The 7493-nt window shown below is 53.4% G+C and overlaps 1 pseudogene; it reads left to right on the forward strand.

Moving 5' to 3' along the window:
• The first annotated feature begins 477 nt into the window (after positions 1–477).
• On the forward strand, positions 478–637 carry LOC146858011 (U2 spliceosomal RNA; annotated as a pseudogene).
• The last annotated feature ends 6856 nt before the right edge of the window (positions 638–7493 follow it).

Consider the following 7493-nt stretch of genomic DNA (forward strand, 5'->3'; position numbering starts at 1 on the left):
CGATAACTATAGCCACAGCAAGTTATCGGCAGTTTTGTATCGCCGCCTTACCCTGAATTCTATTGCCATGTTAGCGCTGTATTATCAAGCCTATGCTACATGACGATAGTACCAGGGTTAGGCGGTGAAAAATCCAGATAACATATGGGCGATGGCAATAGTGAATACTGCATTAGCCGGCGATACCTGGCGATCTGCCCATTAGCGCAAGAAAAGTCCCATCTTCACTCCCGGCGATATCACCTTGTAAATATGCCCATGAGTGCATTGAAAGTGTCATTAATCATAGGCGCGAGGAGGGTCTCAACTTCACTTCAGCACCAACAAACAATTGCAGCTGTAAAACAGAATGCAAATAAACCTGCAATTATTGGGGATAACCAGGAGCGCGGGGCACTCCGGAGGATTAGATGAAGGGAAAGAGAAATCTGTGCTCTTTCCCCGAAATGTTGTCTTCATTTCCAGGTCTCCAGCCTCCTGGCTTCTCGGCCTTTTGGCTATGATAAAGTGTAGTATCTGTTCTTATCAGTTTGAAAGCGCAATTTTGCGCAAGTAAAATTTGATTTTGACAGTGCTGTGACTTCGACTTGGAAGTGAATAAATTTGCTTTATGCAAATTTAAGCAAATTTTCGGGACGGCCCAACGTGCTTTTAATTAAGCCGGATGAGGGACACCAGAGTGCTGGTGTCTGTTGGTTCACTAGGAACACAAAAGTGAACCCCCCAAGGACCTGTGGTCAGCGATAGAGCATCGGTAACGTTGCGATCTCACTCTCTCTTTCATGGCGTTTGGGTGGACTAATGCTGGAGGCCTAAAAAACCTTCCAACACCCTTCACAGGTCTGTACAGCACCCAGACCTCTGGCAAGGGGATACATGCTTAGGTGGCAACACCTATAACCCTGCCTTAGCTCTGGAGAGTGTCTGGACATTGTTTCTTTTCACTGCAGACCATTGTGGTCTGCTGGGAGATACCCCAGGTATCCAGGCGGAGGATCCAAGGCAAAGCGGTAAACCCGGCGGTAACCCTAGAAATTACCGGTAAGTCCAAAAATCCCCCAAAATGGAAGAAATGGACACTGGAGCCCCAGTGGTCATCCCAGAAGGCATCCCCTCACCAGACGCCCAGAACCCCAACCCCCGCCCCCTGGGAAGAGCAGCACCGGGAAAAGTAAGGATGCACCTGCAGAAACAGGCACCAGCGCTGGGAAGGCTGGTGCCCCAAAGGCTTCAGGGCCTCAGGCCTCAGGGCCAAAAGCCTCAGGGCCAAAAACAGGTGCACCTGAACCCCCCAAAGCAGCTAAACCAGGGACTGAAGAGAAGGGGGAGGCAGGGACCAGGCAAGGGACAGCCCCCGAACCCTTCAATGGGTACAACGTCACCCACCAACACGCCCAGGTCATGCGGTGGGAGATGATAGACAAGACAGGGACCAGACTGGACAGAAACCTGTTTTTTAGCAAGGTTCTCAAACCAGCAGGGGTCCCAGTGGCTGACGTGCTTAGTTGCCAGGCTTCCGGCTCAGGCATGATCTTCCTCCTTAGTAGTACAAAAGGGAGTGGTGATGGACGGAGCATCAGAACCAATTAAACACTCACACCCTGTCAACATATCTGGGTTTAATCCATCACCGTTCTTTAGCCCACTCTGCCACCCCAGTTCAGACATGGCCATATGCAAATCAGTCTGACCCTGTGCCTCATGGGAACAGTCCAGCCCGAACTGCCAAGCCGTGCCTTCCCTGGACCGGAAACAAGCTTCCTAGGACCGGTTACTGGCATTTCAGCCGTCTTCAGCCAGGCTTGCTTGAATCCAGTGGCAAAGTGAGCAAGGGACTCAACGTCTGAGCATACCCTGCAAACTTATGGCGAACAAAGTGGTACAATAGGGGGTGGTGATGGACGGAGCATCAGAACCAATCAAACACTCACACCCTGTCAACATATCTGGGTTTAATCCATCACCGTTCTTTAGCCCACCCTGCCACCCCAGTTCAGACATGGCCATATGCAAATCAGTCTGACCCTGTGCCTCATGGGAACAGTCCAGCCCGAACTGCCAAGCCATGCGTTCCCTGGACCGGAAACAAGCTTCCTAGGACCGGTTTCTGGCATTTCAGCCGTCTTCAGCCCGGCTTGCTTGAATCCAGTGGCAAAGTGAGCAAGGGACTCATGTCTGAGCATACCCAGCCAATTTATGGTGAACAAAGTGGTACAAAAGGGGGTGGTGATGGACTGAGCATCAGAACCAATCAAACACTCACACCCTGTCAACAGATCTGGGTTTAATCCATCACCGTTCTTTAGCCCACTCTGCCACCCCAGTTCAGACACGGCCATATGCAAATCAGTCTGACCCTGTGCCTCATGGGAACAGTCCAGCCCGAACTGCCAAGCCATGCCTTCCCTGGACCGGAAACAAGCTTCCTAGGACCGGTTTCTGGCATTTCAGCCATCTTCAGCCTGGCTTGCTTGAATCCAGTGGCAAAGTGAGCAAGAGACTCACGTCGGAGCATACCCTGCCAACTTATGGCGAACAAAGTGGTACAAAAGGGGGTGGTGATGGACGGAGCATCAGAACCAATCAAACACTCACACCCTGTCAACAGATCTGGGTTTAATCCATCACCGTTCTTTAGCCCACTCTGCCACCCCAGTTCAGACATGGCCATATGCAAATCAGTCTGACCCTGTGCCTCATGGGAACAGTCCAGCACGAACTGCCAAGCCATGCCTTCCCTGGACGGGAAACAATCTTCCTAGGACCATCACCACCCCCTTTTGTACCGCTTTGTTCACCATAAGTTGGCAGGGTTTGCTCAGACGTTGAGTCCCTTGCTCACTTTGCCACTGGATTCAAGCAAGCCTGTCTGAAGACGGCTGAAATGCCAGAAACCGGTCCTAGGAAGCTTGTTTCCGGTCCAGGGAAGGCATGGCTTGGCAGTTCGGGCTGGACTGTTCCCATGAGGCACAGGGTCAGACTGATTTGCAAATGGCTATGTCTGAACTGGGGTGGCAGAGTGGGCTAAAGAATGGTGATGGATCAAACCCAGATCTGTTGACTGGGTGTTAGTGTTTGATTGGTTCTGATGCTCCGTCCATCACCACCCCCTTTTGTACCGCTTCCTCCTTAGTTTCATCACCCAGGCTCTCTTCAGGAAGTACTGGGACCTCTTCCTGGGGAAGGAGAAGGAGGCACCCTACAGCAATTTCAGCTTGATGACAGGATTGGCGCCGGAGACCTTGGAGAAGAGGGTGACGGTCGAGATGACCAACCCACACATCCCATACAAAGACATCGCATCGCTTCTCAGGAGGTACGGCACCATCCAGAAGGGACCAACAAAGGTCAGAGACGCCGACGGAGTTTGGAACACGACCTGGCAAGCAGCCATCGACCTCCACAAAGACCCTAAAGGGAGGGACGGGTTGAAACACCCATATGCAACCTTCTACCTAGGAGCCGACTAAGGGAAGATCCACCACCCAGGACAACCCTTCCCCTGCAGGAATTGCAAAGGTGTGGGACATGCCGGCAAAGACTGCCCAAAGAAATTTTGCAGGATCTGTAAGCAGTATGGACACGACACAGGTAAATGCAAAGGGATCAGGATCTGCAACCTCTTTGGAGGTGAGGGCCACTCCTACTACCGATTCCCCAAGTCAGACCTGCCAAAGAGTTACGCAGCGGCCGCCGCATGGAACCCAGCCTGGAAACACACCAGACCAAGGGTCTCCCCAGCAGCCAACGCACGACTGAGCCAAGTTCCAGAGAACCCGACACCCACAGGACCAGGCACGAAGAACCCAGAGGACCGCAAGGCACGACCAGAAGCAGCGGAGGAACCAGCACCACCGACTGAGACGGCACCGCCCCAGGAAGTCCATCAACCCACGGGAGGCCCCGAGGACGGAGCACCACAAGGAGTCCACCGGAGGAAGTCCCAGAAGAAACAGCCCCAGCGCCGGAACCAGAGGACAAGGAAGTGGAGACGGAGGTAGAAGACTCTGCAAAGGAAAAGGGGAAGGAAGAGAAGAAGAAGAAAAAGAAGAAGACTAAGGGGAAACCCAAGGACAGCAGCGGGGACGAGGACGACGGGATCCAGGAGTCATGGAGCCAGGTCCGATCCCAGACGCTGCACCAAAAGATCACTAAGGATAGGGAAGAGGCGAAGGAGCAGAGACGCACCAGCACCAGAATCCAGAAGGCGGCCTCGCACGGAACACCGCAACCCGTATCCAAGCCGGAGACCCTGGAGGAAGGGGCAACACCGGAAAAAGCCCTCCAGAGAGATAACACCCACAAGAGAAAGATGCCAGCCAGAGAAGACTTCCTGGCCAGCAAGAAGGTGAACACAGCGGCACCACCGAAGAAGAGGAAGATGACGCCGACGCTGTCATCCTCGTAAGCAACACCGAGTGCAACGACAACAATGCAGAGATGGAAGATGAGGAGGAAGACAAAGAATTAGTGGAGATCAATTTGGTTCTCCAAGAATTCCACCGTCAGCTCTTCAGGATGGGACCACCACCAGACGCAGCACAGTGGACCCCAGATGTAGGAACAGAAGTGTCCATCGAGAGCACCGAGCACACCCCGGAAGAAAAGGGAGAGCAGGACCAACAGGGGTCCAGGACCCAAGTGAAGCACCCCAGGGCCTTCAACCCCAGTAGGTTTGAAACCAGATACTGATGATAGTGCAGAGACAATGGTGATATCATTGTTCACCCTAAACGTCAGAAGTGTGAAGGATCTGGTCAGGCGGGTCGGCACGTTGCGCTTCCTGGCCACACAGAACCGAGATATCTACTTTCTGCAGGAATGCGGGATTCCGTACGCCCAGTCGTACAGCCAGCTTGAACGGCAGTGGACACACGGGCCATCTTTCTGGTCTGGAGGGAACGATTGCAAATCATCTGGAGTGGCCATTCTAATCAAGGGGAGGCAGTTCACCGTGGACAAGGTCAAAGAGCAGGTCAACGGCAGAGTGCTGGTCGTGGATGGCTCATGGGCTGGTGAGCCCGTTAGGCTCATAAATGTCTATGCCCCCCCAGAGAAGAATGAGCGACTTGAGATGTTCAGGGTGCTCAGGATGCAACTCTTGACCTCCAGAACCATTCTGATGGGTGGTGATTTCAACTGCATAGTAGAGCTGGATGGACGCAGTGGGTCTGGCTCTGCAGGGATGGACGTGACGTCCAGGCTGTTGGTGGAGATGATAGGTGAGGCGTCCCTCCAAGATGCCATCGGGAGCATGGGACCGAAAGCCAGGAATTTTTCCTGGAGTAGGCCGGACGGATCCCTGCGTTCACGGATCGACTTCCCATTCACCTCCCCAACAGTAAAGCCTGGGCGAAGCTCCATGGCCACCGTCCACTTCTCTGACCACAGAGCAGTCAGTTTCCAGAGGTAACTTACAGGGAAGTTCCCCGCTGGACCAGGATCATGGAAACTAAACTGATCTTTGCTGGATAGCGAGGAGTTAGTGGCGAACCTCAGAACCGCGTACATAGAGTAGAGGGACATGAAGGACCTCTTTTGCTCCGCCAGCGAGTGGTGGGAATGGGTGAAGGACAGGTTCTGAAGCTTCTTCCAGGATGCAAGCAGAGCTGCTGCACAGCAAAAGAAGAGGGCGTTCAGGAAACTGCAGAGCAAACTGCAGCAACTGTACGAACTTGAGCTCAGGGGATGGGACGTGAATGACAACTTGGAGGAAACCCAAAAAGGGCTCACAGAGCACTTTGGGGAAGAATCCAAGAAAATCATCTTCCGGACCAGAACCGAGAACCTAGAGAAGAACGAGAAATGCAACTCGTTCTTCTTCAAGAAACTTTACTCGACCCATACACCGCTGGTTGAGCTTCGGGACTCAGAGGGCAACCTCCAAGGTGAGAAAGAGAAAGTCATGAAAGTCGTAACAGACTTTTACGGCGAACTCTACTCACCGAAGTTGTCAGAGAGAGACCAGGCGGATAGTTTCCTAGAGGGCATCTCAAAGACACTGGGTCCAGAAGAGAGAGAGGGCAAGGGTAGTGTGCAGCAATCCCTGCGTGAGGGTATGATAACACTCTTGTACAAACAGAAGGGAGAGAGAGAAGACCTCAAGAACTGGAGACCCATCTCTCTCCTCAATGTGGACTATAAGATTCTCGCAAAGGTGATGGCCAACTGCCTAAAGAAAGTGATAGCGAAGATAGTCCACCCTGACCAGTCCTGTGGGATACCGGGACGGCAAATCGCAGACAGCCTGGCCCTGGTCCGGGACACGATGGAGTACATCAAGGGCCACAAGGTCCCGACGGCCTTGGTCAGCCTGGACCAGGAAAAGGCGTTCAACCGTGTTTACCATGAGTTCATGGACCGGACACTCAGAGTTCTGGGACTGGGTGACTTCTTCTGTGACGTGGTGAAAACAATGTATAGAGACATCTCAAGCAGGGCATTGGTAAATGGCTGGGGAACTGACCCGTTCCACGACCTGTCAGGGGTGAGGCAGGGCTGCCCGCTCTCCCCTCTTCTGTTCATCTGCGTGATCGAACTCCTCGCCGAAAACATCTGGCAGAACAGGAACATCAGAGGAGTGAAGGCACCAGGGAGCGGAGGAAGAGGAGAAGTGAAGTGCTCCCTCTACATGGATGACGTCTCAGTATTCTGCGCAGACGGACCATCTGTGAAAGAACTGGAGAGGACTTGTATCGAGTTTGGGAAAGCGTCTGGAGCAAAGATCAACAGCGCCAAGTCAAAAACCCTGCTCTTCAGACACTGGACCCCCACCCGAGACCCACTGCTATTCCCCATCAAACAGGACTTCCTGAAGATACTTGGAGTCTGGTTCGGCGGAGACGGTGCAGCAGAGAAGACCAGTGAGGAAAGACTGGCAAAGACAAGGCAGAATCTGGGACTCTGGAGCCTCCGGAAGCTGATGATCGAAGGGAAGTATTTGGTCCTGCAGAACGAGACCCTGCCAGTGCTCCAGTACGTTGCTCAAGTGTGGCCAGTGCAGACCAGCATGGGCCATCATGAGCATGATCTTCTACTTCAACTGGAGCACGAAGATGGACAGAGTGAAGAGGGCGGTGATGTTCAAGACCCACGACAAGGGAGGCAAAGGAGTGCCAGACATCGCCACCATCCTGAGGGGGACCTTCGTGTGCCACTGCGTGAGGAACACCCTGAGGACCAAAGATGAGAGTCACACCGGCTTTCTGATGGCACGCTTCTTCCTGTTGCCAACGTGGAGGCGCCTCGGAGGGGCAGATTGGGTGAGCGCCGTCCCGTACAACTGGGAGACCCCATGGTTCTACAAGGAAGTGGAGAAATTTGTGAGAGAGAGTATGGCTTGGTGGCAGTTCGCCGCGTCATGTGGACTCCAAAACTTTTCCAATGCCAGATTCGTGCAAGAGAGATCAGCGAGCCGATCGGTGCCCTCCCCTCAGCCACAGCAGACCACGTGTGGGGAAACGTCGCATCCAAGTGCCTGATGAACCAGCATA

The sequence above is a fragment of the Triturus cristatus genome, chromosome 3_2 (assembly GCF_964204655.1).
Source record: "Triturus cristatus chromosome 3_2, aTriCri1.1, whole genome shotgun sequence".
Lineage (NCBI taxonomy): Eukaryota > Metazoa > Chordata > Amphibia > Caudata > Salamandridae > Triturus > Triturus cristatus.